This window comes from Archocentrus centrarchus, chromosome 13 (genome assembly GCF_007364275.1).
Source record: "Archocentrus centrarchus isolate MPI-CPG fArcCen1 chromosome 13, fArcCen1, whole genome shotgun sequence".
NCBI classification, from domain to species: domain Eukaryota; kingdom Metazoa; phylum Chordata; class Actinopteri; order Cichliformes; family Cichlidae; genus Archocentrus; species Archocentrus centrarchus.
The window spans coordinates 21,735,035-21,747,484 of NC_044358.1; positions in this window are offsets into that span (position 1 = coordinate 21,735,035).

Here is a 12,450-nt window from a genome sequence, read left to right on the forward strand (position 1 = left end):
AGGGGGAGTACAGAAACATTGTACATGCCATCTAATGGCAATTTCCTCAAAGAGGTTGAACTGATGGCACAGTTTGACCCAGTGATGAAAGAGCACCTTAACCGGGTCCAAAAAAGTATCTCTGGTCACACCACCTACCTCAGTCACAGTGGAATGAACTGGGTAATTTGATGAGCAGCAAGATCATTTTTGAAATGGTGAGAGACATCAAGAGGGCAAAATATTTCTCAATAATTCTTGATTGCACACCAGACATCAGCCACACCAAACAACTGTCAGTTGTAATCCGTGTGGTGTCACTGACAGAGGAGAAGCCCTGCATAAAGGAGCATTTCATGGGGTTTTTGGAGGCAGAAGAATCCACAGGTCTGCATTTGGCATCTCTGATTCTCAAGCGACTAAAGGAGCTCAAAGTTCCTTTTGAGGACTGCAGAGGACAGGCTTACGACAACGGAGCAAACATGAAGGGGAAAAACAAGGGTGTTCAAGCCAGGCTTCAACAAAGTAACCCAAGAGCTCTTTTTGTGCCTTGTGGAGCTCATACCCTCAATTTGTTTGTGGCCAATGCTTCTAAGGCTTCCACTGATGTCATGAATTATTTTGGCATCTTACACAAACTTTTCACCTTGTTTTCAGCCTCCACTCAGAGATGGGCCATACTGAAAAAACATGTGGGCATCACTTTGAAGATGTGGACTGACAGAAGGTGGGAAAGTAAAGTGAAGAGTGTTGAGCCCCTGAGATATCAGGCAGCTGCTGTGAGAGAAGCACTGATTGAGGTGAGAGATCACACTAAAGACCCCACCATTAAGGTTGAGGCCCAATCCCTGTCAGAGGAGGTGGGATCCTACCGCTTCAGCATCTGTACAGTGGTGTGGTACGACATCTTGGGCCAGACACACCATGTGAGCAAGCTGATGCAGTCTCCCAGCATGCAAGTTGATGTTGCCATCAGTCTTCTCAATAGGATTGAGAAAGATCTTCAAAGCTACAGGGCAACAGGCTTTGTGAAAGCACAGATGTCAGCCAAGGACATCTGTGAAGAAATGAATGTTGAGGCTGTTCTGAAACAGAAGAGACTGAGGTCCACAAAGCATCACTTCTCCTATGAGGCATTTGATGAGCCTTTAAGTGATGCTCTGAAGAAGCTGGAGGTCACATTTTTCAATGTTGTTGTTGATGCTGCAGCTTCAGCTGTTCAGGAAAGATTTTCCACACTGCAGAATGTGAGAGAAAAGTTTGGAGTGCTATCTAACTTCAGAAACCTCCCCGACAACGAGCTGCAAAAAGAATGTGAGACCCTGCAAACTACACTGCACTTTAAGGGACACTCAGACATGGAGAGCTTGTGCAGGATCTGAAGAATTTCCAAGGGGTGGTTTGCCCAGGGCGTAAATCTAGCCAGAACGGCCTCTGATTTAAAATGTGAGTGTATTTCTCTGTATTTGTTACAACTGAACAATATTCTGAGTTATTGTGAATGAGTTGAATAAAGTTCGACTTACCTGACGCTTTTGCTTCACTGTACATATGTTTTATCATGCGGCTTATAACCCGGTGGGCCTTATGTGTGAAAATAGACCCGTTCATTGATAGTGTGCCTTATGGTCCGAAAAATACGGTACTTATTAATTACTCTCCTGGAGTTTACTTTTAAACATTTGTCATTTTATTCATTGGGTAAAAATAAACCCCAGCAGCCTCATATGAAGCACAAGCAGCAGGTCCTGATCACATGACCTCAGGGACCTGCTGAGGACATATGGATGTAAAATGTAAAAGTTCACAGATGTAAACTGGTGCTTGTCCATGCATATCTCTAAAAGCCAAAACCATAATCTTAAATTGGACTCTGAATCTAAACAAAGCCTGTGTAGCTGTGTCAGAAAGGTTGTGACATATAAATGGAAGTCTTAGTTAGAACCTCTGAGCAACCTGCAGACATTAAAATATAGTGGCAAAATTCTGAAAGTGGTTGTTGAACTCACCAGCAAGGGATACAATGACCACTGCATACCGTTTCGGCTCAGCAGTCCTGGAGTTGCTTCGCTTTTCAGCACGGTCACTGTTTGATAGCTTGTCATATGTATTAGCATGGTTTGTCACGTAGTGTCTCTTCATATTATGTTCCTCAAACAAGGCAGCAGTCCAATGGCAAATCAGGCAGATATCAACTTTCCTTTTTTTACTTGCTGTAGCCATGATAGTTGGCCAGTTAAATGTGGAATCAGCAACCTACACCAGCAGAGCCCTCTGTGTCACCTATGACCCCCCACCCAAATCCCACAATTGCGCCACTAGTTCTAGCATCCCCGACTGAATGATGGTCTCTCATACTGATGGTTCACAGAAACTTTATTGAAGACTTGTAGAGGTCTTCATACAGTAAAGGATATATAGTCGCCTCTAGGAGCAAGATCAGTTTCTGAATAGACAGCTTGCCAGAACGCTGTCCCTCTTTACCCATTTTCTTAATCTTAACTTTTCTCACAAGTCCATCTTTTTCAGTCACTGTCTCTAGAACTTTGGCTAATCTCGTCTCATTCCGTGACACATCATCCGCTCTTTCAATGACTTTCACCAAATTTCAGATTCCTTTGAGGAGCATGCCAACATTGTCTGGTGGCAATATTAGAGAGATACTCTCACCTCCAATGGCTCCAGAATTGCTCTGCTAAATACTGAATGTGACGCCACCTCTTACGAGCAGACATGTCCTCCTTGATGAACCTCCCAAGAGGTGGTAAGGCTCCAATAGATTTCATGGTGAGTAGGTGATTGGGAGTCAATGGTTAAGAACCATCTGGATCATTAAGATTATCCACACTGAGTGGGCGACTGTTCACTATAGCCTGTGCCTCATAAAGAAATGTCCGTAAGGAAGCATCATCCAACCTTCCAGGTGAGAGTGATAGAGTGGACCGAAGTACATTCCTTACTGATCTGATCTGTCTCTCCCATGCACCTCCTACATGGCTTGAATGAGGAGCATTCATAATAAAGTCGCACTGTTTTTTAGCCAGGAATGTAGTCAGCCAATTAACATCCATTTGTTTCAGTGCATTATACAGTTAATTCGTGGCTCCAACAAAGTTACTTCATTGATCACTTTTTATCTGCCGTACTGTTCCTCTTATGGCAACAAATCAACGCAGGCCATTAATAAATGCATCTGCTGACATGTCATTCAACATCTCAATGTGAATCGCTCTACAACAAAGGTATGTAAAAAGCAGACTGTAATGTTTGTTCACCTTACGCCCTTCCTTTGTGAAAAATGGTCCAAAACAGTCCATACCACAATATGTAAATGGTGGTGATGGATCCACACACTCATGTGGTAACTGGTCATTTACGCTGCGTAAAAATCAAACTTCATAACTTCAAACTGCATAAAAATCGTTTGCAGTATTGTGTTTTCATATATTTATCATCAGTTTATTTAAATGTTTTTCTTCATTATTTGGAGTACAACGTAAAGTGTTCATAATGCACGGTGCCGCACAAGTGTGATTTTGAAGTGTGATTCATTATTGAAGAACGCATTAATGGTTTCAGATGCCTTTGTTTAGACAGTTTTTGACATTGTCCACTAAGCAGTCCTGTAATGTAACTTGACATGAATGTTTCTTACTTTTAGACTAGTTGATTAGTCTATTTTTTCTTCCCTTGTTTAGTCGGCCAGGAACATCCCTTAACCTTGCGTCGCTCCAGGATCTCCTTTGGAAACTGGTCATTTACGCTGAAGTCCATCCCTCTCAGCTCCTAGCCGTGGCTCTTTGCCAGCTATTTTGCTTAAATTTTTTAACCACAATCGGTCTGGGTCTGGGTCTGCATCTGCGTCCATTGGGTCACTTCCATCCCAGGCGGTAAACACGATGGAAGATGTTGCTTTGTACTGTGTCCTCTGGGAGCATCAGGTGAGTTTGTATAAAAACTCTTTCACCGTTGTTTTCGGGTCTTCATCTGTTTTCTCCAGTACTCCTGAAAACACAAGGTGCTCCCTCATGCTGCAGGCCTAATGCTTAATAACAGTTTATTTGATTTTTTAAAATTTTTTATTTTCTTCTGAGAGCCGGGTCATTCCTTCAGTGAGGGATTTCACTGACTCCCTGAATTTGGCGTTTCTGTAGTGTTCCGTAGTGGCGTCACCTACTGTTGGCTGAACTCCACTGACTCCTGCAGAGCCTGAAACTCTTTGTGGAGGATTTCCACGAGGGCCAGGCATTATTCAAAGCTGGACAGTTTTTTTATTCATAGACTCCAAAATTTCCACCATATTGCTGGTACGTGGAGAGGCTGCATCCGGGGAGTCTTCAGTCCAGCTTCTCTTGGGTGGACGGAGCCCCTTTGCTGGAGGGAGTTGGTGTTTTGTCTGGTTGTCCCATGACAACTCGCTCATCAATATAGAGCTGTAAACTGTCCAGATTTTCACCGTGCTCCATAGTGTTGAAAGTATTGGAAATCTAGCTAGAAATATTTTATTGCTTTTAAGTTTTTTTGTTTAACGAATTGGTGAAAAAACAGTGAATTAAATGTTTGTAATCAATGATGTGCCGCTATGTTCAATACTGCAGAGATTCCCGAAATCAAAATATCGCTCACTACAGCGTAGCCTCCCTCTACCCTCCTGTTAATTTTAATGTCTGGGGTAGCTGTTAACACTTAAAAATGGCAATAATTGAGTGTGAGATGCGTCACTGCTGAGATCACGCGAGAGCTGTGCGTAAGTAATATGGCGGTATAGTAAACAAACCGGTGCAACTCAGGTAAATCAAACCAATATATTTATACCAAAATAGAATTATTCCTAATACTAACCTCTGCCTATTAATTCTTTCAATATAACAAACTGGACGAGGAAACATTGTACAGCCTGGAGAGCTACGTCGACGAGTGCTTTGTCAACTTCGTGATGGGCAAACCACAAAAAAATCCTGCTACTACGGCCACACCAACTTCTAAACGCACTCGTTCCGAGTGCTCAACAAGCACATCCACATTATCCCCAGAGAAAACTTCACTGATGTCCTGGACTCCATCGACAAGAAGCTAACTAGCCTAGATGCCCGACTTGCCTTGGTGGAGGTTCTACACAAGGAATTCCAACAACTGAGGGTGTCGTTGGAGTTTAGCCAAGAGCAGGTGGCGTCGCTTGCTGTCGAGAACCAAACGCTGAGGGATACCGTGAAACAACTCACCGATGGGATGACACAGCTGACCGGGGAAAACAAGAAAATGAGGGAGACCATTCTGGACATCCAGGCTCGGAGCATGCGGGACAACCTCGTCTTCTCCGGGATCCCAGAGCAAGCAGAGGAGGATGCCGAAGCCTCGGTTCGCGAATTCCTCCAGCATCAGCTGAAACTCCCGAGTGAAGCGGTAAAAAATATAACTTTCCATCGTGTTCACCGGCTCAGAGGTAAGAAGCCCGATAACAAACGGCCTCGGCCAATTGTAGCTAAATTTGAACATTACAAGCAAAAAGAGCAGGTCAGGAGTCGGGGCAGAGAGCTGCGTGGAACACACTACAGTGTTAATGAACAATTTCCAAAAGAGATTCTCGATCGGAGGCGAGTATTATTTCCAATAAGGAAGAAATACATCACTGAGGGCGTCAGAGCTACGGTAGCTGTAGATAAGCTTTATGTTAACAGTCAGCTGTACAGGGACCGGGAGGTTACCCCATGGCTTTATTAGGAGCAACTTCATGTTAATTTAAAGCATGTAATTGATTAGATAAGAGATAAACTTAAACCGCGGCCGGTCTACAGGTCTCTATATAACAATTAATGCACAGCTCTTTGTTTTGTTATCATGTTGTTTTTTTTTCTTTTTTTATGCTTGGCTCTTTGGTGTTTGCACTGTTTCATTTCTCTCTCACTTTACACTCCTTTTTCTTCTTCTTTTTTTGCACCCAACATGTTTGCCACATGGACATACAGCACACACACTGCCATACAGGATACACAGTCATGCAGGACATGTACACATGCGCACACAAGGTCATGGAGGACACATGTGAGGACGCGCGCACACATCTTTAGTAAACACACAACACTTCACCGGTTAATCTAAACATGAGCACACTCAAGTTTGTCTCATGGAATGTACGCGGAGTTGGTTCAAGGGAAAAGAGAGTGAAAATTATTAATCGGTTAAATGATTTACAGGCTGACGTTGTGTTTCTACAGGAGACACATGTGTCCAGAACATCTGCGCACACACTCTCCTCTCCACAGTTCCCTCACATGTACTCAGCCTGCTACAACTCCAAACAAAGAGGTGTAGCCATATTGATTAACAAAAAGATAAACTGCATCATTAGAAATAGTCTCTGGAGCTTGAAAAAGGCGACTGGACTTCTTTTTGTTTCTTGAAGACGTTTCACCTCTCATCCGAAAGGCTTCTTCAGTTCTCAACCAAAAGGTGGAGAGACCCAGGTATTTAAACCCCTGTGGGCGTAGTCCCCTGGAGGTGGTTATGACCCTCTATTGATCATGTGCTTGAACACATGTGCCCAGGTGTGAAGGGGGCGTGGGTCATATTTAATCAGTGGTTTCAGTTGAAACCAACTTAGGACTCCGCTCCATTGTTTCCTGTGGCCTATTGAGGTCACTGGAACAAAGGTGTGAATGGGGGTTGAGACGTCTGGGAAGGGAGCTCAGGACAGCACTGTAAGCGGGGGAAAGTTGGTGACGTAATCCACCTCCTCTGTTCAATGATGGTTGTTCACAGTGGACATAGATGGCTTCTTTCACTCCTCTTTCAAACCATCTGTTTTCCCTGTCCAAAATGTGGACATTGGCATCCTCAAAAGAGTGCCCTTTTTCCTTCAGATGCAGATGTACTGCTGAATCTTGTCCTGTCGAAGTGGCTCTTCTATGTTGTGCCATTCGTTTGTGAAGAGGCTGTTTGGTTTCACCAATGTAGAGGTCCGAGCACTCTTCACTGCACTGAACAGCATACACTACATCGCTGATCTTGTGTTTGGCGGGTTTGTCCTTGGGATGAACCAGTTTTTGTCTTAGGGTGTGACTTGGTTTGAAGTATACTGAGATGTCATGCTTGGAGAAAATTCTTCTGAGTTTCTCTGACAAGCCTGACACATATGGGATGACAATGTTGTTCCTCTTGTCCTTCCCATTCTCTGTAGTTTGTGTTTGGCCTTCATTCCTGTGCATCTTAGCTGATTTGATGAAGGCCCAGTTGGGGTAACCGCATGTTTTGAGGGCTTTCTTAATGTGTGTGTGTTCCTTATGCTTCCCTTCTGCCTTAGAGGGAACACTTTCCGCACGGTGTTGTAGGGTCCTGATCACCCCAAGTTTGTGTTCCAGAGGGTGGTGGGAGTCAAAGAGGAGATACTGGTCTGTGTGTGTGGGCTTCCGGTAAACTTCAATGTTGAGGCTTCCATCTTCCTCGATAAGCACCGCACAGTCCAGGAATGGTAACTTGTTATCTCTGGTGTCCTCCCTGGTAAAACGTATGTATTTATCCACTGAGTTAATGTGACGAGTGAAGGCTTCTACTTCTTGGGTTTTGATTTTGACCCAGGTGTCATCTACATATCTGTACCAGTGGCTAGGTGCCATCCCTTTGAAAGAACCAAGAGCTTTACTTTCCACTTCCTCCATGTAAAGGTTGGCTACAATGGGAGACACTGGGGAGCCCATGGCACATCCATGCTTCTGTCTGTAGAATCCATCATTGTATTTAAAATATGTTGTGGTAAGGCAGAGATCTAAAAGTGCACAAATCTGATCTGGGGTGAAGCTGGTTCTGTTCAGTAAGGAATCGTCTTCCTGTAGTCGTCTTCTGACGGTCTCCACTGCCTCAGTTGTAGGTATGCAAGTGAAAAGTGAAACCACATCAAAGGACACCATGGTTTCATCTGGATCCAGTACAAGATTCTGGACCTTGTTAGTAAAATCTGTAGAGTTTTCAATGTGGTGGGGTGTGATGCCAACAAGCGGTGATAAGATGGTGGCGAGGTGTTTGGAAATGTTGTAGGTGACCGAGTTTATACTGCTGATAATGGGTCGAAGTGGGACTCCTTCTTTGTGGATCTTTGGGAGTCCATAAATGCATGGAGTGGCTTCTCCACTCTTTGAAGGCCAAACACAAACTACAGAGAATGGGAAGGACAAGAGGAACAACATTGTCATCCCATATGTGTCAGGCTTGTCAGAGAAACTCAGAAGAATTTTCTCCAAGCATGACATCTCAATATACTTCAAACCAAGTCACACCCTAAGACAAAAACTGGTTCATCCCAAGGACAAACCCGCCAAACACAAGATCAGCGATGTAGTGTATGCTGTTCAGTGCAGTGAAGAGTGCTCGGACCTCTACATTGGTGAAACCAAACAGCCTCTTCACAAACGAATGGCACAACATTGAAGAGCCACTTCGACAGGACAAGATTCAGCAGTACATCTGCATCTGAAGGAAAAAGGGCACTCTTTTGAGGATGCCAATGTCCACATTTTGGACAGGGAAAACAGATGGTTTGAAAGAGGAGTGAAAGAAGCCATCTATGTCCACTGTGAACAACCATCATTGAACAGAGGAGGTGGATTACGTCACCAACTTTCCCCCGCTTACAGTGCTGTCCTGAGCTCCCTTCCCAGACGTCTCAACCCCCATTCACACCTTTGTTCCAGTGACCTCAATAGGCCACAGGAAACAATGGAGCGGAGTCCTAAGTTGGTTTCAACTGAAACCACTGATTAAATATGACCCACGCCCCCTTCACACCTGGGCACATGTGTTCAAGCACATGATCAATAGAGGGTCATAACCACCTCCAGGGGACTACGCCCACAGGGGTTTAAATACCTGGGTCTCTCCACCTTTTGGTTGAGAACTGAAGAAGCCTTTCGGATGAGAGGTGAAACGTCTTCAAGAAACAAAAAGAAGTCCAGTCGCCTTTTTCAAGCTCCAGAGACTACTATGACCTGGATAACTGAGAATCTACACAGACATCATTAGAAATACTACATCAGACCCAGAAGGTAGATTTATAATACTTAATTTAACTATTCAAAATATAGATTTATGCATTGCTAGTATATATGGGCCAAATGTTGATTGGCCCATATATATGTCATACCTTCTTCACTTTACTGTCCGATCACTCTGACACCACACTTATAATAGGAGGAGACTTCAACCTGGTACTTAATGCAGATATTGACAGGCTCAGTACAGCAGTGAGTCAAAGGAACTGGCAGTCTGCAGACATTCTTAAACAGTACATGAAGGATTTTGGTCTTTGTGATGCTTGGCGTTCACATCACCCCACTCTGAAAGATTATAGTTTTTTCTCACCAGTACACAAGTCTCACTCCCGCTTAGATTACTTTTTAGTTAGCAGCTCCATGATGATAGATATCACAGACACCCAGATTCACCCTATCACTATCAGTGACCATGCACCGGTGTCTATGTCTCTGACACAGAAAAGAGTCACACCACCAATCAGGAACTGGAGATTTAATACATCATTACTTAAAGAACAAGATTTCATTAATTATTTCAAAAAGGAGTGGTCAGCATATTTAGAAAATAATGATCTTCCTGGAATATCACCATGTGTTCTTTGGGAAGCAGGAAAAGCAGTAATGAGGGGCAAAATAATATCTTACTGCTCGCATAAGAAAAATAAAGAAAAAACACTTGTGTTAGAATTAGAACAGAAAATTAAATCTTTAGAAACTGCCTATGCTGCTTCACCACAAGAACATATAATTAACAACATGAGGAAACTAAAACTGGAGTTAAATGAAATAATTGATAAAAGGACACAATTCATGTTGCAGAGGTTGCGTTTAGAAAACTTCGAACATGGAAATAAATCTGGAAAATTTTTGGCTAACCAGTTAAAACTAAATAAAGAAAAAACAGCCATTTATTCTATTAAAGACTCAACTGGTAATAATACCCACGACCCACAACAAATAAATAACTCTTTTAGAGACTTCTATGAAGCCTTATACTCATCGCAGATTAATCCATCTGATGCTGAAATTGAAGAATATCTTAATAACATTAATCTACCTAAACTAAATGATGAACAGGCCGCGACTCTTGATTCGCCTCTTTCATCATCTGAATTTTACGAAGCAATACAGCATCTCCCAAATAATAAAGCCCCAGGCCCAGATGGTTTTCCAGCAGAGTTTTATAAAGAATTTTGGTCTGTGCTAAGACCCTCTTTTCTCAGAATGGTGGCTCAGATTCAAAGCAATCATGCGGTCTCTCCAAACATGAACTCTGCTAACATTAGTCTACTTCTTAAACCAGGCAAAGACCCCACACTCCCATCCAGCTACAGGCCAATCTCTCTGATTAATGTAGACCTTAAAATAATTTGCAAAGTCCTTGCCAGAAGGTTAGAAAAAATCACTCCATCTATTATACATCCAGACCAAACAGGTTTTATCAAGGGTCGGCACTCTGCCAATAATACACGCAGACTGATAAATATAATAGATTACTGTTCTATTAATAAATTAGAAACCACAGTTGTCTCTTTAGATGCAGAGAAGGCATTTGATAGGGTAAATTGGAAATTTCTGTTAGCAGTTCTACACAAATTTGGATTTGGCTCATCCTTCAAAAACTGGATCAGAACATTATACAGCTCTCCAAATGCACGTGTTAGAACAAATGATCTTATTTCCCAAAGCTTCAGTCTGCAGAGAGGTACCAGACAGGGCTGCCCACTTTCTCCTTCACTCTTTGTCATTTTCATTGAACCACTAGCAGCAACAATCCGACAAAATGTAGATATTAAAGGAATTCAAACAGAAAACACAGACCATAAGATAAGCCTTTATGCTGATGATGTATTACTTTTCCTTGAGAACTCACAAACCTCTCTTCTAAAAACAATCACACTTATAGATAAGTTCTCATCTATATCAGACTACTCCATCAATTGGAGTAAATCAAACGTTTTACCTCTAAATTGTAATTTTCAGAACACCACGACCACCTCACTACAATCTGGCAATATTAAATATTTAGGTGTTAATTTTTCCCCCAGGCTGTCAGACCTGGTACGGTTGAATCATATTCGTCTATTAAAAACAGTAGAGGATGATCTCACACGTTGGAACTCTCTACCTATATCTATCATGGGGAGAGTTGCCACAGTAAAAATGATAATTTTGCCTAAAATCAATTATTTGTTTTCACTGATCCCTAATAAACCTTCTGTTGCCTGGTTTAAATCTCTGGACTCAAACATTTCAAAATATTTGTGGAAAAATAAAACCTCAAGAATAAGTTTAAAAACTTTACAAAAGCTAAAATGCAGTGGTGGTCTAGAACTCCCAAACTTTTATCACTATTTCTTAGCCAATAGATTACAGTATATTTCAAGATGGATCAAATCAAGGCCTTTAGACAGCCCATGGCTTGATTTAGAACAAACACTCTGTGGAAAAGTGAAAATCTCTGACTTACCTTTCATTAGTGTCAGTATTAAACATCATAGCAGTTTTAAAAGTCTTAACATAAATACCTCTCTGACAGCCTGGTGGGAATTCTTAAAGATAACAAAGTCTTCACTTATCCCATGTGAACTGACACCCATTTGGAACAATCCAGATATATGTCAGAAAAAGACAGTACTGAACTTCTCAACATGGCAAGAGAAAGGAATAAAGAATTTAGAACATGTTATTCACGATGGGACCTTTATTTCATTTGAAGAACTTATTTCCAAATATGAAATTAGCAATAGCAAATTTCTCGAATACCAGCAGTTGAGGTCTATCATACAGGCAAGGTTTAATTTAAATAATTTAAAATTAGAAACCCCTGTACTGGTAACAGAATTTCTAAATCTTTATACCCCTAAATTATTATCAAAAATATATAAGTTATTATTAAAAATTAATGATTCAATATCCCTCCCAACTACAAAATGGGAGCGAGATCTTTCCATTAACCCAGAGGAAAACTTCTGGACACAGATATGTTTAAACACTTTCAAAATGACTAAAAGTCCGAATTTACAACTTATACAATATAAAACTCTCGATAGAATACATTATACAGGACACAGGATGTTCCAAATGGGCCTCAGAGACACAAATATATGCACCCACTGTTCAGGCAACCATACTGAAAACTATATGCATGCAGTTTGGTCTTGTACACCTGTTCAGAGGTTCTGGCAGAGGATATGTGAGGAATTATCCACATGTTTTAATTGCGATATTCCAACATCACCAAAACTGTGCATTCTAGGTGATTTAAGTGAATTAAACATGGAAACAAATATATCACACATAGTTCTTACTACCTTATGCATCGCTAAGAAAACTATCCTCATGAATTGGAAATCAAAAAATGATTTATGCATTACTCACTATAAGAATCTACTTTTAGACCACATTAGTTTGGAAAGAATGTCTGCCACCTCTAAAAATCAACTGG